This window comes from Lissotriton helveticus, chromosome 6, assembly GCF_964261635.1.
Source record: "Lissotriton helveticus chromosome 6, aLisHel1.1, whole genome shotgun sequence".
In the NCBI taxonomy this organism is placed as follows: Eukaryota; Metazoa; Chordata; class Amphibia; order Caudata; family Salamandridae; genus Lissotriton; species Lissotriton helveticus.
This window is the reverse complement of record NC_136067.1, coordinates 343,798,978-343,822,653: the sequence shown is the minus strand read 5'-3', so window position 1 is coordinate 343,822,653 and position 23,676 is coordinate 343,798,978.

Sequence of the window (23,676 nt, the reverse complement as noted above, 5' to 3'; positions counted from 1 at the left end):
GGGTCCCTGGCTAGATTTCCAGTGCATGGTGATCTCTTGTTTGGCTAGTATCAAGCCCAAATCGTAAAACTTACTGGTAACGCGAGTACGGGGCGTGTGAGGGAACCATAACAATAGGCAAGTGCCCATTTCTGCGTCAATCTGCCGGTCCGTGACAGCATTCAGGCAGGTCATCACCGCCTTCCAGTACCCAGCTAGCTCACCGCAGGACCAAAACATGTGCCCGAAGTCCGCTTCCGCTGCCCTACATCTAGGACAGAGCGAAGAGGCACCTTCAAAATATTGTGAAATCTTAACTGGCGTTAGGTATGCTCGGTGTAGGGTGAAAAACTGGATCAACTGGAACCTGGCGTTCCTAGTGCCCTTCCACGCCCTCTGCAATAGCTGCGGCCATGTCGACTCAGGGATCGGTCGCCCGAGATCCCCTTCCCACTTGACTCTCAGCCCATCCAGGGGCTGCAGGGTTTCAGTCGACAGCCTCCGGTAAAGGCAGGTGACGGCCTTGTAAGTGCCAGCAGCCATGACCACATATTGACAGCACTCTGAGGTCGGTGGCTCGGTGAGCCCACTCTTCCAGTGTCTTCGAATACCGGCCACCAGTGAGGCGTGCAGCAGATTGTCACCTCTCGGGAGGTCGTAGGCGTCCTGCAGCTCTTGAAACGTGAGCAGCGACCCCTCTTTGTAAAGATCACCCAGCATCTGCAAGCCAAGCTCCTCCCATGTCGCCAGCGCAGACCAGTTGCCACCGTGTGGAAAGGCCGTGCACATCCCTAGTGGGATCTCAGGGGCATATAGGCGAGTGGTACCGGAGCGCCTATGGCAACAAAGCCAGCAGCTACGAATCGTACGTTCCTCCAGTGTGAGCTGGGTGAGGTCCAATTTCTGGCCTAGGATTATAAAGGAGATGACATGTCTCGGAAATAGTCTGCCCACTACTCCCTCTGGACCTCGGAATTCTAAAGCCACTGCCTGGGTAAGCCACTGCAGCTGCGCCGCCAAGTAATACCACTCGAAATCCAGGACCGCAAGTCCTCCGTCTGCCCTGGGGCTCATCAACGTGGCCAGCGCAACTCGCCATCTGCCTGACCCCCAGATGAACCCAGAGGTTAGGGAGCGGAGTCTGTTAAAAACCGATGCAGGGATCCAGGTCGGCAGAGTGCGAAACAGATACAATAATCGGGGAAGTGCTACCATTTTCAGTAACGCCACTCGTCCCGCGACCGAAAGCAGCAGTGTCCGCCAGAATCCCATGCAGCCCTGCAAACTCCGAATTGCTCTGGTGACGTTACCCTCCAAGAGGGCCAACGGCGAATGGTAGATGTGCGTACCTCGATAAGGAAGGCAATGGTATTCCCATCGCAGTTCGCCCTCCGGTTGGGAGTCATCCGTCCTCGGCGTCAGTGGGAAGAGGCAAGATTTCCTCCAGTTGACTCTCAGTCCTGAAAGGTGACCAAAATCCGAGAGCAAGCGCTCGGCCCCACGCGGGGAATCGTCAGTGTCCGCTAAAAACAGCAAACAGTCGTCTGCATAGAGAGAGATGTAGTGGGTGTCGTCTCTCAGTGGAAGGCCTTCATACGCTCGACCCATACGGGCGTGAGCTGCCAGGGGCTCAATAGCGAGCGCAAATAACAGGGGGGACAAGGAGTATCCCAGTCGAGTCCCCCGACCTACCTCGTATGGGGCAGAGATGGTGGCCCCCGTCTTGACTTGGGCAGTGGCAGCGGCATAAAGCAGGGCAGTCCACTTTACAAATCGTTCGCCCAGTCCAAAGGCCTCCAGTACCCGGAGCAGGTACGGCCACTCAACGCTGTCAAATGCTTTCTCGATGTCAATCGAAAGGACAGCGGCACCCGGGCGGCCAGCGGCATCACCCCCCATGACCCGAAGCAGCCGACGCACACAGGTGGCGGTGGTGCGCTGGGGAATAAAGCCCGCCTGGTCCAAGTGTACCAAGGAGTGCATGTGGGTCAGAAGCCGCGTCGCGAGAACCTTGCTCAGAATCTTATAGTCCGTCGTGAGCATGGAGAGTGGGCGGTAGGCCGAACGGCAGCCCGCATCGCTGTCACGCTTCAGTAAGGGTACCACCAAAGCCTCACGAGTAGTCGCAGGTAAGACCCCGGTGTCCCAGGCCTCCCGGTAAACCGCCTGCAATCGCGGAATCAGTACATCCGCGTAGGCTGCGTAAAATTCAATTGGCAGCCCATCTGTGCCAGGGGCCTTGCGGTGAGCCATGTGTTTGATGGCCACTCGGATCTCTCCCTCAGAGATATCCCCGCCCAGGCGGTCTGCGTGTTCCGGGTCGAGCCGGGGCAGCCGCGCCGCTAGCAGGAACTCTTCCAGCTCCACCGGCGCACATGGCATCCTGCTCCTATAAAGGTGCGCATAATACGTGAGGAATTGATCGTTGATCTCCGATTGAGTATAAACCATGTGCTCCTCCGGGGCGGCCAGAGCTACAATCGGAGTGCCACGGGTCCCAGCACTGGCCAACCAGGCCAGCAGCGAGCCCACCTTGTCACGCTCAGCATGAGCTCGAACAAGAAACTCCTTATAGTCAAAGCAGCGCAGCTTCTCCATCGCTGACGCCACTTCCTCCAGTGCGGCCGAAACCGCTCCGTGAGCCTCAGGAGTCACGTGACCGCGTCGTTCCTCCTCGCGTAAGCGATCCTCGCTTCGCGCAACATCCTGCAGGAGGGTCTTACGGACTCCCGCGGTAGCCGAAATACAGACGCCCCGAACTACCGCCTTAAAGGCGTCCCACTCTAGCGCCTACTGGAAGCTGTGCCCACGTTAGCATCGAAATAGCCTTCCACCCCAATGCGTACATCGGCCTTAAATGCCGTGTCCTCCAACGCCAACGGGTTTAACCGCCATGTCGGGATAGCTTGACGTCGCCTCATCCATTGGACCACTACCAAGCAAGGGTTATGGTCAGATATCGTTCTGGCCAGGTATGTGCTGTGGCGGACTAAGCACTGAGCATCCGGTGAGCAGAGAATGCTGTCAAGGCGAACATGCAGAGCGTGTGGGGGGGAGTAAAAGGAAAAATCCCTCTCTGTAGGGTGCTGCGTTCGCCATGCATCAACCAGGCCCCAGCTACTTTGCCACTCTCCCCTACTCTTCGCTAGTCTGTGAGCTGCCGCCTGCGCCAGTGGTGGGTGAGACCTATCTAATTCCACATCCAATACAGAGTTAAAATCCCCCCTAGCAGGACCGTGTTGGCTAGGACTGTCGCCAATTTCCCAGACAATCGCGCAAAAAAGGCAGGCTGTTCCACATTTGGGGCGTAGATGCTGCAAAGCGTCACGTCCCTCCCATCTAGGCGGCCCTGTACAGCCACAAACCTCCCCTCAGGGTCGATCACTGTCACCAAGGGTTGGAAGGGAACCCCCGCCCGCACCCAAATCAAAACTCCCCTTGCAAAGGCCGAGTATACTGTGTAAAACAGTTGTCCCCGCCACCTGCGCTGCAGAGCCCGCCCCTCCGTTTGGTCAATATGGGTTTCCTGCAGGAAGGCTACCTGAATTCCCCTATGAACAAGATAGGCATGCACCTTATGACGTTTCAGCATGGAATTCAGTCCCCTCACATTCCAGGTCACACACTTCAGCTCAGGTAAGGTCCCCATTCACAATAGCAAGTACAGTTTCGAATAAAAAAAAAATCTTAGGCACACTGACAACACCCCAAAACCAGAACCCTGAGACCACCCAACAGTCCCGCATCCCACCCATCCCCAGAATAGGTCCCAAACAGTAGAAACCCATCCAAAAATCTAAATCCCAAGAAGAACAGTCTCTGGTAACTACCAGAGTCCCACAATAGGTGAGAGATAGGGGGGGTGGCCTGTCGCTATTTCCAACGGACCGCAAGCTACACATACCTCCCGATCGGCCCTCCCCAGCGCGCCCTAGGCGCCCCGCATCCCCACCCCGTCTATGGCAGGAGCCACTGCGCAAGGCAACCGCCCAACAACGGTTCCCCGCCCGCCCAGGTTACATGTCTCCACCTCAAACACAAATCAGGAACGCAGCAGCCTATACAATACCACTTCAGGGGGGGCATTAGGATCATTCGTCCAGCAAATCATCAGCAGTTCCAGGTGTGACAGGGGGCGGCCCGGGGCCACCAGCACCCGACTCCTCCAAAGCCGCCTCCTCGGAACCCCCGCGGGAGCCCGATTCCATCGCAGATGTCGATCCCACTGTCTTGGAAATGGTAGAGACCGCCCGAAGGGCATCCCTGCGTTCCAGCTCAGTCTGTGAGACAAAGGGTGTCTGAGGGTTCGGTGGTCGTCTCCTGGGTCTCCTGGTCCGCCTAGATCTCGGTGCCGTCCTCCGCGGCTCCCCAGACATCAGATGAGCATCCGCGCCGGTCCTGTACAATTCCAGCGAGTCCCACACTTCGTCGGGAGAATCGTAGAAGGAAGATTTACCGTCCACCATGATCCGCATGCGGGCTGGGAACAAGAGAGAGTAGCGGATACCCTCCTCCCGAAGAGCATTCTTGACTGCCAGAAAGGTTGAACGCTGCCTCTGAACCTCAAGGGAATAGTCCGGGTAGATGGAAACCTGGGCGTTGTCCACCTTATAGGGCCCCAGTGCCCGCGCCTTTTGCAGGATAAGATCACGGTCCCTGTAGTGCAGCAAGCACGCCACCACCGGCCAAGGTGGCCGACCTTCAGCTGGGGGCCGAGCCGGCACCCGGTGGGCGCGCTCCAGAGTGTAGAACGGCGTCAGACCCTCCGGGACCACCACGTCATGCAGCCAGAACTCCAGATAGCCCAACATGTCTGCCCCTTCATTCTTTTCAGGCAGGCCTACCACGCGTATATTATTGCGGCGGTTGCGTCCCTCTGCATCCTCCGCCCTCTGTTCCAGCAGGTGCACCCGTTGTTGCAGATCCCCCAGCGAAGCCTCCGTCGCCTTGGCCGTGGGCTCCAGAGCGTCCATCCGAATCTCGGCCTGCTTGACCCGTTCCGCCAGTTTGCCGTGGTCCGCACGCAGAAGCCCCAAACTCGTGGACACCTGACCGATGTCATGGTGCAAGGCCTCTCTGGTGTCGGCGATGGCCTTCAAGATCTGCTCCAGTTGGCCCTGTGGTAGGCCCGTTGTCGATCCAGTGTCCGCTGTGGAGTCCTGACTGCTCGTCGTTCCCCCTACAGCATCCAGAGGAGGCTTTAGGCACTTCCCCGTGATGGTAGCCGGTCACAGTTCTCCCCGATAGCAGGTGCAGGGCATCCCCCCAGGTAAATCCGCCGAGGGCGCATGCGGCGCCGGCGCGCCAGCACACAAGCCCGCAAGCCCAAGGGACACTGCTCGTGTCACACACATGTTGGCACCGGGGGCCTCCAAGTCCAGCGGCCCACCACCAGCACCGGGCCGACGTGCCCCACAGCCCAGGATAGAAGCCGCGAGGAGGCCCCCAGGGCGAGCCGCTCCTCCGGGTGCAGGAGCAATGCGCCCGGCAGGCGGCAGTCAGTGCATCCACTGTGGTATGTCGGCGTCAGTGGAGGGCAGCCCCGGTCCCAGCCACGGGAGGGCCGGGGATGAGCATGCCAGGCAAGAGCTGCCCCCGGGGTGCGGGTCCCGCTATGTTCTTAGGCCCCCAGATCGGGCCCCAGCTCCCCACGTCAGCAGCAGTCAGTAGGCCACCGGAGGATCAGGCCACCTCGGGGGGCCCGCAGCGCCGGCGCGTCACGCCTCCCGCCATCGGCAGGGCACTCCGGCGTCACAGGGCGAGTGTCCAGTGCCGGCAAAGCACTCACCGCAAGGCAGTGCAGGATCGGGCCCGCCCCGATCCCGCGTCTGGCGCCCAGCAGGCCCCCGGAGCCACAGGATATTTCCGGCCCTCTCACCTGCGGGCGCTTCTAGTCAGGCCCCTCCGGTGCACCACTTCAAGGCAGCCCAGGCTCTGCCGCCGCCGATAGCCCGCGAGTCCGGGGCTGCGACCTCCTTGGCGGCCGGCGGCAGGCCCGCCCTCACCGCAGGTCGGCCTCTTGCGGAATCGACGCCGGGGATGCGGCCGAGTGCACAGGCCGCAGAAGATGGCCGGCGCTACCCGCGTGACCTCGTGTGCGGCGCGGCCCCACACCGCTGCAGGGTCAACTCCTCCACCACCGATCAGGCCAAACTGTCCGCGGGAGGGGATGCGGTTAACTCCAGGGCATCAGGGTCAGCAGGATAAAGAATAGCAGTATTATCGGGGAAGGCCGCCTCGGAGCTCAGAGCTCACCCGTCCATTTTCTTCAGCGGCCAAGCCATGCCCCATTTGACAGCCTCTTTATGTGGGACACCAACAAAGGATTGAGGACGCACCTGCCTGCTGAGGCTCATTTGTGGGCCTTGATTTTACCAGCAGGATAAGTTATGCACTTCAGGTACAAACCGGCACTGCAACTCCCATAACACTTTGCGCATCTCATACAGAGTAGCCCATCAGAAGGTGCGCAATCATGTGTACCTAAGAGAGGCTGTGACCGGACTGTGTTTTCCATTTCACCACAAGCCTTAGAAAAATAAGTTTTACTTCAAAACGCGTCGGCATAAGTGGTGTAACGGCTGCAAAAGGATTCAGCAGGCTGATGTTATCCATACCTAATAATAAAGGACTTATGCTTGAAGCTCTGTGTTGGTGTTCGAGTGCCTCTTACAGAACGATACCAGCTGGAGTAGTGAGATATAGGCAGCAGTACTGCCGTCGAGGATGCACCACCCCAAGAACCTGGGGTCCTCAGGAGTTGACATTTGCCAGCCTCTCTATGTGGGACTCCAACGAAGGATTGAGGAACCACCCACCTGCCGAGGCTCGTTTGCGGGCCTTGATTTTACCAGCAAGATAAGTTATGCACTTCATATTGAAGGTAAAAACCGGCACTGCAACTCCTATAACACTTTGCACATCTCATACAGAGTAGCCCATCAGAGGGCACGCTATCATGTGTACTTAAGAGAGGCTGTGGCCAGACTGTGCATTCCCCTTCACCAAGAGCCTCTGAAAAAGAAGATTGACTTCAAAATGTGTCAGCAGGAGTGGTGTAACGGCTGCGAAAGGTTTCAGCAGGCTGACATTGTCCATACCTAATAATATAGAGCCTACGCTTGAAGCTCTGTGTTGGTGTTCGAGTGCCTCTTACAGAACGATACAAGCTGGATCGTGATATATTTATATATATCTATATATTCACTGGAAAAACCAAAGGTTCAAGGGACATTATAGTTAAGTGAAAATGTCAGTTAAAACATACTGTTTTAATTTACAGGCCCTGGGTACATGTAGTGGACTTTACTAGGGACTAAATTAAATATGCCAGTTGGGGATAAGACAATGTTACTATGTTTTAGGGAAAGAGCACATGCACTTTAGCACTGGTTAGCAGTGGTACAGTACCCGAAGTCCTGAAGCTAAAAAAGTGGAGGAGAAAGCAAAAAGTGTGGGGGTGACCCTGCCGAAAGGGCCTTTTCCAACACCGACTTCACGCCGCACATGGGCTATGACCTGATTGGCACAGCTGTGATCTTCAAGGCTGCCACACCTGGCATATGAGGTTGCGGACTTCAAACCCACACAGTGCAGCACAGTTAATGGCTCACTTCATGGCGGCCAAACTGTGACATGTGGGGATTGCTTACCATTACCTGCTCACGGGAAAAGGTCTGATCAGTGCAGCAGTCTTCTCTTCAATCCTCACGGCAGGCATCCAAGCGCCAGGATCCCCCATTTGACCTCACTTCGCCCAGACCTCCTCTTCCACTCAGGGCATACTGGCTCTGGCAAACAGGCAGGCACTGGTTCCCTAGGCTACAGGGACAGTTAGACTTGGATTCTCATGGATTATGTCTCCTTACCCAACTGGGAGATTGGCCACAAGCAGAAATCTTGAAGAGCTTCTTATTCTCACACAGCCCAACTGGCTGCTTGTAATTTGAAAATTTCTGGGCTTCAAACTCCCCTTCTTATAGTCCATCTCCAGACACCAAATGTGGTTTAAATCGGATTTTTCAAGTGTATGTTTGAGGTCTGTTTCCTTTTGAAGTGCCCTTTCCTCTGTCCTGCCTTTTCTCCGGAAGGCAGTCAATCAAGGCAGGAGCGACTTCAAATCTGATAGCCCTACAACACAGATCATGGGAGAGTCTGGAGGCTTCATGCATGGATGTCAGCCACTGTGATATGTATATCAAAAGGTACCCAAGGGTGACAGCCCTACTCTTTCTGAATAATTATCAGCCCCGTCTCCTTTCTGAGATGTGTCTAGGCCCCTTCCTAGTGACCTCTTTGAATCAAAGAGTATCCTTTGAAGTATACTGAAGAGCCTGGCTCTCCCTTCCTCTTGTGTATCCCACCCAGCTCATAGTAATACAGCAATCCACACATTTTTCTCAGTGGATTCCTCTACCCCCTCATGTTCCTCCAGTTATACCTGGGATTCCCAAAATGGAACCCAGAATTGTCCATGTAGTCCACCATTTCCAGACACACATACCCCCAGCCTATACTCCCAGCACATATATATAACACAAATACTGCACAGCACTGGATTATACCGATATTGTACAATTCAAAGGCACACACACACCCATTACATGCATAATAATTTGCTGCACAGCATTACACACCAATCTTATGTAGGTCAAGGATGAGTTAAGCACATGGCAGCGGAACTATAAATGAGTGAACCTGTAAGCCTCACTCCATTGACACAGGTAAGAATGGCCTGATCACTCACACTGCACAATATGCTGCTACCACGGAGCTTGTGCTGCTTAACTCCTGGCAAAGGCAGAATCCTTTTAACCACAATGAGGGCAGCCCTTTGGGCACCCCTTCCATTCCAAAAAGGACGCAATCTGTGAGATAAGCCAATGTCATGGCACACACATATCATATGTGTTTGCCTATGACAAAAAAAATCGCCATCAGGGATCCACACATTATTACACTTGAGGCACTTAAGGCAGGGGTGCACGTCCATCACCATGTGAGGGACTTTGACATCCCAGCATGTATCATTCCAATTGGTTCATCTCTGTTATTTAATTCTTTGGAAATTCTGAACTGGGTGCATATACGACAAAGGATGCTAAAAGGCATGGGTGATATTTGCATGCTTTATTTGAAGAAAAACACATGATTGTACATGCTCAACCAGTATTGCAAGCCATGTCCTATATGTGTGGCAGAGAGTGTACCGTTTTTTACAATCTGTTTGTAAACTGCATGTGGGTGGTCCTTTATAATATAATGGTTACATCCAGACTGGAGAGTACTAGAGATGACTTAAGGGGGCATTCACAGCTAAAGGTATCTTCACAGTAGATACCGTGCAGGCATCTGCAGGTTAGAATCATGGCTATAGCACTTCAGGGTTGGGAGCACATGAAAGTGCAATGCCAGGATTCTTCAAGGTTCTTATAGATAGGGGACTTCTCAAACCAATGATGTCACAATGCAAAGACTGATTGTCCAAAAGACTACAAAGGACAATACAGATGAGGAATATGCTGACCATTTTCAAAATCATGATAGAAATGTATGAGAGGCCAGGTTAAAATTGAGATACTATCAACTTCTGCACAGATGACACTGGTCTTCACTAAGGTTTGCAAGCTTTGTCTCAGGCAGACTGTTATATTGTCCACATAGGATGATAATGCCATATGATGGGATCATAGTGTGACAATATATGGAGGATAAAATGGGACATTGATCAGACCTTGAACCTATCCCCTAACCTGCCTATTCATCAGGACTTGGAATTTACCCAGTCTGTGGAGACCTAGCGATTTGGCTGATATCCGGTGGAGCTACCATATAGCTAAAGAGGAGATGGGTTGTGGACTCCCCCTACCTTCCGTCACCTACCGAGCCGGACCTTGGGTGAATTTTCCCCTCGTCTCTACGTCCTATCTTCCTCCTACCCCTTTACCTTATCCCCTTACCCTTCCTTGCTCCATTCACCTTGTCCCCTATGTTCTTTAAATGCTTTTCCTGATACTTATGTAACTTTTAACTGATGTAAATTGCAACATTATTGTCCCTCATGTAAAGCACTCTGATTCCATCTGGTCTAGCCCGGGCTATATAATAACTCATTAATTAATTTTGTTCCCATTAGGTACTCTTTCTCTCTTTGTCTTTCTCCCTATTTCCTAGCTCCTATCCACTCTACTCTGAATCTCTCACATTGCCTGCTAGTCTGCCTAGCCCCCTGTCTGTTGTGCCTTTTGACTAAGCACTCCTTCTCCCTTTGTTGGGGAAAGATCCAATTTTTATACTCTGGAGTCTCAGCGTACCCGCTGAGAGAGTCCACTGCACCAAGGGAGCCACTCACAGCTGAGGTATGGTAAGGCACCCCTTGCCAAAGCACTCCCTCTCCCCTTTTTGGGGAAGGATCCAGTATGTATGCCTTGGAGTCTCAGAGACCTCTCTGAGAGAGTCCACTGCATAAAGGGAGCCTCCCGCAACAGAGATAGGGAAGTGATACCACTTCCCCCGGGATCACAGCTTACTGGACTTTGGACGTTGCTTTGACTCGTCTACTGGTTTGTGTCCCAGTCACCCTTCCCCTCCTCTTTCCTTGCGGTGTCCTTCACCCTCCCCATCTCTTTCCCGCCTTCATTTCCTGTCTGCTTCCCCAGCTCCTTTCCCCCTCCCCTAAATCTTTCCCCTTGCCTGCTTTTCCCCTTACGTATTTGTGCTTATTGTTTATCCTGACCTTACAAGTAACTATGTTGCCATGCTCTAATAACTGTGTAACTTTTGTAACGATGTAACCTGTAACAATGAGCTGATGCTCATGTAAAGCACTCTGATACCTCCGGGTCTAGCCAGCGCTATATAAAACCTTTAAAATAAATCAAATACATAAAATGATAAAGGTCACCTCAGGTGTACATGGAAACTTAACAGGTTCAGTGGTGATATTACATGATTCATTACCATATCACAAGTAGGTAGATTGTTTACCACAGCCCTGGCTGTTTCTCAACTGGATATGCTATGTCTTTGGAAGATAACTCTGATTCTAATTGTTGAAACCTGGCTACACAAAATGTATCAAGTAGCATCCTATGAACAGATCGTGTAGCAATTAAGTGACTGCATACCTGTTTTTGATAAGATCTTAAGGCATGAAAGTGGATCAGGGATCATGGTGTGAGATGGCTTTTTTTGGAATACATAGACAAAATCTATGATGAGATGCACGCTATGTAGGTAGACCGTGCGCTCGCACACATACACACCGCCGCATCCATCGCAGCCGCGGCCGTGCCTTCTCCTACATTGCTGCCAAGACCTGGAACAGCTTTCTCTTCCAGCTCAATTCAGCCCCCTTGCTGGCAGAGCTTCAGAAAGAGACTCAGACATGGTACTTCGACAGAGATACAGCACCCAGATACACCAATAGGTGATAGTGTTGTGATTTACATATGCTATTTGCTTTGGTTTGAATGTGGCGAGTCAGACTCCCTCCATTTCTCTCAGAACCGACTCCAACCACCTGAGGAGTCCCACAAGGATCCTCCATCTGCCCGACCCTGTTCAACATCTTCATGGCCCCGCTTGCATCCATTGTCAGAGTACACAGACTCAACATCACATCATACGCAGATGACACCCAACTCAACCTCTCCCTTTCCAACGAACCCAACATTACCAGACGCAACGTTCAAGATGGAATGGAACCCGTCGCCTGATGGATGATGAACAGCTACCTACAACTCAACATGGACAAAACCGAAGTGCTCATCATGGGGCCACACCCCGATGCCTGGAACAACTAGTGGCCCTCCGCCCTTGGTACATCCCCGGCCCCACGGACCATACACGCAACTTTGAAATCATCCTGGACTCCGAACTCAAAATGGACCGTGAGGTCAACGCCATCACCTCCTCCTGCTACCACACCCTCCGCCTACTCCGAAAGACCTTCAACTGGATCCCCCAGGAACATAGAAAAACCATCACTCAAGCCTGCATCAGTAGCAGACTAGACTACAGCAATGCACTCTATGACAGGATCAACAAGAACCTCACACATAAACTCCAGAATGTCCAGAGCACCGCCGCCAGACTAGTCTTAAACCTACCATGCTACTGCCACATCAGCCAACACCTACGGACCCTACACTGGCTCCCCATAGAAAAGAGAATCACCTTCAAGGTTATCACCCACGCACAAAAGGCCATCCACAACACTGGATCTGCCAACCTAAATCACCACTTCACGTTCCACGGTCCCCAGCGTTCACTCCGCTCGGCTCAGCTCTCCCTCGCAACTGTACCTCGGATCAAGAAAACCAGAGCAGGAGGACTCACCTTCTCCCTCCTCACAGCCAAGACAGGGAACTCCCTCTGCTCCACCTCCGACAGACCACATCACTCCCTAAGTTCCTAAAGGACCTCAAGACCTGGCTCTTCAATGGGACTCAGTAACCCTCCAGACTGTAGCAGACCCCCTCCCCCTTCCACCTACCCCCAGCGCTTTGAGCCCCTTCTGGGTGAGTAGTTTGTGTTCTATAAGCCGATTGATATTGATGCAGAATGCAGCACACATAGAAAAAGGATAAAACGAGGAGATGAAAATTTCTCATTGTTGTCCCTCCATTACGGCACCCCTGGGTTGGCGTCAGATTCTGCCTCATTCCCAGGTTTACAATTTCTCGTAAATCTGGGAATGCTTCACATTCCCACAGCAACATCCCTAGAACGCTCCTTTCACAGAGTGTTCTTCATGAAAGGAGCACATATTTACATGGCCATGAAAAGCCACGTAAAGTGACTTTACGTGGCCTTGTAAATATGCCGCATCTCTGGAACGTCAAAGAAGTGACGTCTCTGTGGCGCAAAAGTGTCTCATAAATAAGCCCTAAAATACATGAGGGCCCGGGTGGTACATTTTTCGTTGTCTGAAATTTTCGGCAGTCATTTATTTTCCTTGATGAGAAAGAGTTGTCGATAAACGAGCGTTTCTATTTGTTTTTTAGTGTACTGCACCATAATGTAATTTGAATCTGCATGCAGAGCTCAATATCGAACCAGCTCAATGGCTTTTAAGGACTCCCCATCAATCGACTCTCAGCTAAGCCAAAACGATGGGTTTTCACGTGGAGGTGAGTATCCCTGAAAGACACCTCCCGCCAGCACTCAGCCCTGCGAGTTTAACTCTGGGCCAGCTGTAAGCACACATGATTTATTGTGCAGTGCAAGAAGGGGATTGGACGAGCGTGAGAGTTATAAAAAAAAAAAGCGACTGCAGCTTTTATATTTACTGAGATGCACCTAAGGGCAAAGAATCAAAAAAATATGCTTTCAGTGTGAATTTCAGGCTAACAACTTATTTCACCAGAGGCTCTGTATTGTCTGCGCATTATTGAAAGCACTCAGTCAACAATGATCGTCAGAGGGGCTGGGACTGGGAAAAATCCTTTTGACAGAGTGCTGCAAAGGTTTTGCCGAATTCCATGCTCCATCACCTCTAGTTAGAGGGCGCAATAACACTTACGGGAAAATGACTGAATGATAAATGGCAAAATTATTTTGTATTAGCAAAGCCTCGAAAAAAATGAATGCCGCGAGCCCTGGCTGCAGTTCAATGTTCGCCGTGCATTTTTATCTCTTTTGTCTTTTTAATATTGGAACATAAATTGAACATTTAGTTTTAAACGAGACGTTATGGGTGAACCTGGTCATTACTAGGAAATAAATATGTTAGAGAATGCACGGTAAGACGCTGAAAAGTAAGCTAGATACTGGTCCAAAGTCCTGGCTATGTATGCTGCAGGCAGCCACAACGGATGAACAGGACATCCTTAAGGTGGGGAGATGACTTCCCTTTTAATGTAACTGGCCGGCTTTAAAATGCTCAATGACAGGGCCTTAGATTTGATGGCAGGCCCTACTGAATTATGAGGGGTGGCACCCTCACACTGTGCATTCATCGACTTTTTAAAGACATTTACTAAAGTTCCTTGCAGTAGGTTGTGGCAAAGTTATTTCTCTAGGGGCAGGATGAAGTTTGTAAATACATATTATTCCAATCCCAAGTTAATACTTGCGTGACTATGAAAATAGACCCATGTAGTTGACCTTTTGGTGTAGTGTATTGCTACACCAGATTGTGCCAGTACATAATTTGATGCTCTATCTATACAATATCTTCTTAAGCAATTTTTGTTAAAATGTAATAAATACCACCTTAAATCCCCAGCACTAGAGAAGAAGGCGAGGGGTCCAGGGCTCCTTTGTGCCTAAGATCTCCTTCTATTAGATAACATGTCTGTGGGGTTCAGGTGGCACTAGAGAGGGCACTGGAGGTCCTGTGCAGCTGAAAATCTAATGCCAATTTATCAGGATGAAAGTGAAATTCTTTCTTTTGGTACATACTCCTTTAGAGGCTTTTATCGCATCAATGAGTCCAATTTTGTGATGGTCAATGTGCTTAAATACCTTGAGCATTGACTAGAGCAGACATTGTCATGGCACTCATTTCATGAAAACAACATTAGGTCTATATTAACAAACGACAATATTTTAACAGCAGTTTTTGGTGGTCAGTCTTTGTGTGCACTAATTGGGTATTACAATGCCAAAATTACATTGGTATTTAAATATGGTTACAATGTCGGTTTTCCCTCTCTGAAGAAGGAATTCGACTTTAGTAGAAGGGAAGGACTGGTGTCGCAAGTTAAGAATGCGAGTAAACACTCCAATAGAAGTTATTTGTTTAGAACTGAAAGTATTATGAAGCTAGGCAAGAGTACTTCATTTTTATTTAAATCCATCATACCACAATGGATAATATTACAGCATGGGGAGAAATTGAACTGGTTAAATCCAAAGTCTGACCATATGGTAATTATTTTAGATTCTGCAATATATGGAAATTATTTTAGATTCTGAAATGAGGGGCTAGAACGAAGTTGACCAGGGCACAGTTTATATACTGGGCAATTCCAATGCTGTAGCATAAAGATAAATGTGCTTTATTATATATGTATGTGTGTGTGTGTGTCTCTATTTCAGGATATTCTGTATTACTTACAATTGATTTTCTAATTAGAGCAGTTATAACACATTTATGCTCAGGTGATTTGACTGTTTTCTTACATCAGATGAAGTAGGAAACTGGCAAGGGATTTGTTAACGCGGGATTTCTAGTCTATAGTTATAGATCTAGATCCCAACTCAGGTCGACTAAACCGTTGGTACCTGTCATTGAGTAAAAGGCAATCCACTACTAGGTTAATCAGTTAAAGACTTACTCCACTCTAAAGAACCACTGAAACTTAAAAGTTTAAAAGTTTATTACAAAGCCAAACTTAACTGGAGATACAAACATCTCAAAATGAGATTCAAAAGATATACGGGTATCAATACAAACATTAATTTTCTAAATGCTCTTAGTCGGGAAAAGAATATCACCAAAACCAATTCTAGAATTAGCAAAGTTACGAGGATGAACACAAGCTGTAGCTTATGAGTCATTTACAGAAAGGAAAGAAATCAGATTAGACTATCCCTACACTAGACTAAGTGACATCCCTACTTAGCAAGATCTTAACCCAAAAAGGAGTCAGCAGTGGTGACTTCCAAAGAAGATCACACACTTCCCTTAGTCTTTGTTCCAAGTCGATGTCTCGCAGTTCCCTATCTGCCTACCCATCCGCTCTCTTAGGTTCCTCAGATCATCTGCCTTGCCTCCACCCAGGGGTGCTGTCCCTAATACAAAATCACATTTACATTAGAAACGCCCCTAGAGACGCCCCTCACGTGGTGTTGGTTCTGGCGGCAACTTCCATGCTGGTACTCCTGCTAGGCCCATCGTTAGCGTTGACCTTGCTTCCCAGGCTCCTCTCCGGCAAGACGGTACCCCCAGGAAATTCCTGAAGACTCCTCCAGGCCTGTGCCTGGCTCTCTTGAACAAAAGTCTATTCATCACTTTCCTGATAAAACCCCCTCGCACCTGCAAAAGACACGTTCTCTGTGGGCCCCAAATTCCGGCCTCCACCATATCTCTAAGTCGTAAACCATGTAACAGAATTCACGGTTAGTGTCTAGCGCGACTTTTTCTCTAACGAGCACATATAGATCAAAAGGAATGACTTTATCTATTCAGGCCTAACAGGACTCTATGAGACGGGCCTATGCACTCTGTAAAACATTAAATCTCTTTAGTTTAAACAATATTCTAACTTGTTACACACAACGATTATATGAAAAACACTTCTATAAAATATATTTCAGTTCCATGATCAATACTACTTTGAATTACAATAACATTGAAATCCACTACCTCACAAGAAAGTGTAACAGCATCCCGTACTTCATGTGAACTGCCATGTGGCCTACACATTTCTACGTTTAGCAGAATTACATTTTCCCCTTCCACAGCCACATAACGTAGGATTCCAACATCATTTTAGTATTTCTACACAATTCTACACTAGTTCTCACACAGATATATGCATTCTACATTTAGTTAAACACTCTTATGTATTTTCTCTCTCTTAAACCGACACTCTTATAACATGTTTACTAGATTGATATGACATGCTTGTAAATATGGTGCACTACTACAGTTTTCCTTAACTTGCGCTCTCTCAATCCCCCCTTTGATGACTTTCAGTAGTCGTCACCCTCAAAACACCATCCCTGAGGTATGGACTGAGTCAGACTGAAGTCGTTTCAGTACCCCCTCGTTTCATCATCTCTAGAGCCATTAGACTCCGGTACTGATTATCCTGCATCGCAGTCAATCTCCTCTCTTGCCTTCTCATGGTTCTTTGCAACTTGTTTGATCTATACCATTGATACAGCCGCACCAATCCCCACAAAGTGATTATACAAATCACTATTATGATAATAGGTTTCAGTATGTACCAAATGATATTCTTTCCTAGGTTGGCAAACCAACCTCCAACTTTACCCATTCCTTGACCTACTTTTTCCCACACTGTTACCTTTGTCAAATCTTCTATTTCATGGTGTATTTCAGTAATATTTCGGATGTACTTTTTTAAAGGTTTTGAATTGTCTGGAATGTAAGTGCAACATTCCTGAACCTTCAAAGCCTTACAGACTCCTCCCTCTTTGGCTAACAGAACATCTAGAGCAAGTCGGTTCTGAAGAACCATTGCCCTTATCGATTGCATCTCTCCTTCCACCAGCATTAGTGATCTAGCAGTACTGGCGGACAACCTATCTACAACTGTTGCCAATCGTCTTATCTTAACATCATTTAATGCTATCCCCAAAATAGGAAACATAGCACCAAATACGTCTCCAACTACCTCCTCAGCGCTTACATCCCTTCTTCCTCTAGCTGGTGTTTCTCCCTCTATAATTTTCAAATCCTCAGCATGGTATATTTTGGGAAAGACAATTGCCAAATAACATGATCCATACCAATTATCTGGTAGTTTCACGTTCTCCCACAGACAAAATATACATTTGGGATCACCTGCATTTCTTTCAAGAAGTCCTTAGAATAGTACTCTAATTGGAAAGCATGTTCACAACTGACTTTTCCCACAAACACATTCTCGTAATAAGTTTCACTTCTGTGTATGCACAGTTTCCCCCTTTTTTTCTCTATCCAGAGCTATTGGACCATTGCTACCCTTTCTTTGATGTGCCCTTTCTTCTTCGGTCCAATCCGTTTTCCATTGACCTGAAGATTTTAAAATCTTTTGTCTCCTTTTATCGATCATCCACCTGCCCTACAAACTTTTTCTCAATTTCTGACACTTTACAAGTCAAGTTATTTCTTCGAGCATGTGAAGTATCTAAAGTTTTCCATGGAAGGAAAAATTTCTGTAATCTGTCTTCACTCTTATAATAATCTTATTTATTTAAATGTTTGTAATTTGGAACTTCTGGTAACACTGAGTCAAAGTTCGAGAAATAGTACTCGAACCCATCCCTTTCATAAAATATGCTCAGCAACAAACCACATGTGATTCCAAAAGTCAATGGAAGATGATGGTATCTGATTCCTTCATCTACAGAGGCTGGCAGCCTCATACAGACGTAACAATTTTTAGCCTCCATAGCATCAACATATTCGTATAGCAACTTAGCCTATGCATTCGATTTAAAGTTCCTCTGTGATTCATCTACATGTAACCTTCGAGTCTCAGCTACTAGTAAAGCTTTGTCTTTCTCTGTATTGTCCCCTTTTTTACTAGCAATAGTAGGTTTATGTGTCGATGTAATCTTTGGTTTTGTTGTTGCTTTCTCTTCGTTTTCATGTCCCACTACATATGATATTGTAACCACTAAAGCTATAAGAAAAATCACTCCCACTAAAAGTGTGCCAATTATACATTTGGCCCTGCGGTTCGGGTTGCCAGCCTCCATGATCTCAAACAGTGTAGTTCCAGTTTTCTTTCTCAGCACAATGTCTTTTGCGAACCACACCTGGAAGCTGAAAATCTTCTCCGCAAGATCAGTCTTTGTTTTCTATAGCAACAGACAACCCTAGCCCTTCTCCGTCCGCTAAATGGAAGCCCCTAGTTTCTTCTTCCACTCGGCGCTAGGTTATCTCTTCATTAATTTATTTACAAAGTCTTTAGCAATCTGGAATTATATGTGTTCCAACGACTTGCATCACACCTTCTAGTATTTCCAAACGAAGAAGGAGTTCCTCAAGTATTGGACTCCTTGAACAACAAACCGGAAATTCTACAGTGTTTAAGACCAAGTCTCTTATTCCACTCAGGAGAGGAGGATAGACAATATTGAGAGTCAGCAATCCTTCGACCTCCAATCCTGGTATCAGCAACTCTATTTCCACTGTTATGATGGGGTCAGTTCTGGTCAGGGTCACTTGCCTCACCCTCCCAGTTCTGCGTGCTTCGGACATCTGTAGCGAGGTAGGTCCACTCAGGAGTAGAGTATCTTCTGCAAGGCACTCGCACCCTCCTTGATCTCCTTGGACCTTCCTGTTCCTGCCCTTGCACACCTTCGTCCAGATCCGAGTCTTCGGATATAGGAGCAAGAGTTTCTTCTCGAGCTGGCTTCAAACTTGACCTCTTTTTTCTTTCAGGCCAAGTAGCTGCTCCACTCCTGGTTCTCCTATTTCTTGTCCTCTCACTCTGTTCTTGATCACTCTGGACTTGTTCTGTGTCTGAGTTGTTTTCACAGCAGCTTTCTCCTTCTGTGGCAACTTCAGTTTCCCTGCCGTTCTGTCCTTCCTCTTCTTGTTCTGTAGCGCTCCCAACTTCTTCAGACACCCCCACAGCTTGACTGATCCCCTCTAGTGGCTCACCGTCCACAGCTGAATCTTCATCTGCGAGAGGAGCTGTTTCTTCTAGGGGTGCTGGAACTCTTCTAGTATGGGAAGCATGAATCCAATTTGGCAGCCCTCCGCACTTCACAGCGGTATTCGTGGTAAGGATGACCTGGTAGGGCCCCTTCCAGCGCACGTCTAAGCAGTTCTTCCGGACATGCTTTTTCAGCAAGACCCAATCTCCTGGGCACAGATCATGACACAAGTCTCTGGAAGATGGAACCTCAGCAGCCTGCACCTGGAGGGACACAGAATGAATGGCGTCAGACAGTCCCTTGCAGTAATCCAGGATCAGGTCATCTGTAATATTTAACAAAGCAGTGGTTGGGACAGTTGGAAGTCTCATTGCCCTCCCCGTCAGGATCTCATGCGGAGAGAGACCTGTCCTCCTGTCTGGTGTGCTACGCATACTCATGAGTACCAAGGGCAAAGCATCAGGCCAACTTAACGAAGTCGATGAACATACTTTGGCTATTCGGGACTTCAGCGTGCCATTGATCTGCTCCACGATACCTGAAGCCTCTGGTCGATAGCTACAGTGCAACTTCTGATCAATGTTCAATGCAGAGCAAAGCATTTTCACAACTTCACTGTTAAAATGAGTTCCTCGATCTGATTCCAGGGAGTTTGGCACCCCGTAGTGCGGGATCAACTCTCTAAGCAACAACTTTGCTACTGTGAGTGTGTCGCACCTGCGTGTAGGGTATGCTTCGACCCATCTGGAAAATATGCATACAACCACTAGAACATACCTGAGATGGTTGCTTTTTGGCATTTCAATAAAATCTAATTGCATTCTGTTGAAAGGCCCCCCAGACCTCCCAATGTGACTCATTGTAACTGGTGTTCTTTTCCCCACGTTTAGTTGCTGACATGTGACACATCTCCTACACACTGCTTCTGCTGCAATCCTAAACTTAGGGCAATACCAAGTCTGCCTGGATACCCTCAGCATGGCATCTCTTCCTAGGTGTACTGGACCATGTATCTGTCGTGCCATTGGACTCACTAATTCCTCAGGTAACACTGCTCTTCCATCTGCTGAAACCCAGAAATCCATTTCACTTTTCACACAACCTGCTGTTTCCCATGCTTTTTTCTCAGAATCAGGTGCGTTCTCTTGCATGTTTTTCAAATCCTCCCAAGTATCTACTGTTTCTAACATCATGTTTAATTCGGTCTTTTCCTGAACCCCACCTACTTCCACCTCCGTGAAAGAATACCCTTGCTCCGCACAATAGCGGGCAACTTCATCTGCATATCTATTACCTTGTGACACAAAATCAGTATTCTTAGTGTGGGCTACACATTTAACGATTGCGATTTCAGCTGGACCTTGTAACGCTTCTAACAGTAATCGCACAAATTCTCCATTTCGAATAGGCGAACCAGAGGAGGTCATGTAACCTCTCTGAGACCACAACTGCCCAAAATCATGAATTACACCGAAACCATATTGGCTATCCGTATAGATGGTGACTCTAATTTTGTTTCCTGCTATACAGGCACGTGTCAATGCAATGATTTCTGCTACCTGAGCGGAGTGTACTCCTTCCAGACAAGCGGCTTCCACAACTCCAGTAATGGTGCAAACAGCATAAGCTGCTCTCAACCGACCAGTATCGTCTCTTAAACATGAGCCATCAACAAAGAAAATTTCATTGGGGTCGATCAATGGCTCATCCACGATATCTGGTCTTGGTTTCGTGCATAGTTCAGTCACATCAAGGCAATCGTGATCTTCACATTCCTCGCCTTCTATATCGTTAGGAAGTGGCATCAGAGTAGCAGGATTCAAAACAGAGCACCTCTTAAGGGTCACGTTCTCCGCAGCAAGAATCACTTGCTCGTAGCGCGTGAGCCTACTGTTGGTCATGTGCTGTGTCTTGGTCCTGGTCATCAACAATTCCACAGAATGCGGTACATACACCACTAACTGGTGTCCCATTAATATATTTTCACACTGTTCAATGCTGACACCTGTTGCAGCAACGGATTTGAGACATCCGGGCAACGCTGCGGCTACTGGATCTAAGGTAGCCGAAAAGTAAGCAACTGGTCTACGGGCATTTCCATGAATTTGCACTAAAACTGATAAAGCACAACCCTCCCTCTCACAGCAGAAAAGTGCAAATGGTTTCTCATAATCTGGCATTCCCAAAGCCGGAGCACGACACAAGTCTTCTCTCAGCTGGAGGAACGCCATCAAACAATCATTGTCCCATGGTACCGGATCACTCACCTCCTTGTGCGTCAGTTTTTGTAAGGGTTTTGCATTCAGTGAAAAGTTAGCTATCCACTGTCGGCAATAACCAACCATTCCTAGAAACATCCTGACTTCTCTCTGCGTCGTAGGCGCGTTCATTTTCATTATCGCCTCTACCCTATCTGGTGACACCTTGCGCTTTCCTTTTTCTATCCGGTGCCCCAAGTACTGTACTTCTGTCAGACAGTGCTGCAATTTGCTCGGAGATACCTTGTGTCCATTTTCAGCTAAATGGTTCAGCAAGGCAATGGTATCTGTCTTACAAGCCTCTTCTGTTTCTGACGCAACAAGTAGGTCACCTATGTACTGGACCAGAACCGAATTCTGGGGCAGTACCAGACTTTCAAGATTTTTCTTCAACAGCTGATTGAATATTGATGGGCTATCTGTAAACCCTTGGGGGATGCGACACCATGTTAAAACGCGATTTTCCATTTTAAAAGCAAAAAGGTACTGGCTCTCTTCATCCAATGGGATTGAAAAGAAAGCCTGACAAAGATCTATCACTGTGAACCACTCAGCTTGGAATGGTATCTGAAACAATATCACTGATGCATTCGGTACCACTGGACAACATGAAACAACTATGTTGTTAATTTTTCGAAGATCCTGCACTATTCTGAATTTCCCACTAGGTTTCTGCAAAACCATAATCGGGGAGTTACATGGGCTTCCCACGATTTCCTTCAGTATTCCCTGTTGAATCATAGAGTCGATTACGGGTTTTATTCCTGCAATCGTCTCTGGGGTCAGTTTGTATTGGGGCGTTCTTGGATATTCAGCATTTGGTTTAACCATAATCTTCACTGGCTCTACTCCTTTGATCAGTCCTATCTCTTCCCCAGTAAAATCCCATACTTCGGATGACACTGCACCTCGTAAATCCCATGGGAGCTCCTCCACTGTCAGGGTAGGGTACAGTTCTATGCATGTTCTCGAATTTACAACTTTGAAGGTAGCGTCATCATCTGTCGTATCTACCTCTACTCCCTGAGGTGTGCAGTATATGGTGCAGTTCAGTTTGCACAATAAGTCCCTTCCTAACAGACACACAGGACTAGAATCACATACCACAAATTGATGTTCATCCGAGTAGTTTCCTATTTTCACTGACACTGGTTCCGTCCAAGGGCTATTCATTCTCTTATTTGCAACTCCTACCACCTGGATCATTTCCCCTGACATTGGTAGACCTGGAACCACTGCCGATCTCAAAGTTGATCGAGTAGCTCCAGTATCCACCAAGAATGTTGTAGGACACCCTGCCACTTCAGCCTCAACAAATGGTCCTCTTTGATCCACCTCTAGAACTGCCCCGAGGGTGCAGTCCTCTTCTCTGCTTACGTGTTGTCCTGTCAATGGATCAATGTAGTAACACTCTTCTTTACCTGTGAACAAAGGCATTTGTCTATAGACTTTTCCTCCTGTCGTAATCTTTGGTGGCTTAGGGAACTGAGCTCGTGGAGCCGAAGTCCCCCCTTTGGCCGCATTACTTCTTGGCACTGTCACCCTTTGAACTGGAACTTCCTGAACTTCCTCCTCTACTTCTATTCCTCCATTTTCAGGGTTATAGGGACACTCGCGTCTCCAATGTCCCACCTGGTGACACTGATGACACTTTGTCGTTTTCTTCAACGTAGCAAGGTCTATTCTAGGTCTCGGGTTTTCCTCGCTGTCTCTATTCTGTCCGTTTGGTTTTCGCCCCATTGTCCCTGTTCCCTGTTGGTGCTGTCCACCCTTTCCAGCTGACTGCATCTGGACTACCATCAATTTTTCCTTTAATTTCTTTGCTTTGGACTCTATCTCATCACTACAGTATCTTGCGTATCGCAAAATCTCATCCAAGGGTTTGTTTTGCCAACAAATTAAATGCTGCTGGATCATCAGACAAATATCAGGTCTCAACCCCAAAACAAACTTTGATACAAACTGTCCTATATCCTTGGGGTCCATTACATCTAGTCCACTGTATTGTTTGAATGCTTTCAGCAATCGCTCATAATACTCATGGACTGTCTCCTTTGGTTCCTTTCTTGTTCGGTCTATTTTTACCCAATCTATGTCTTGTGGTGGCACCTTTTCCTTCAGCCAAGTCATTACCCTATCGTATTTTAACATT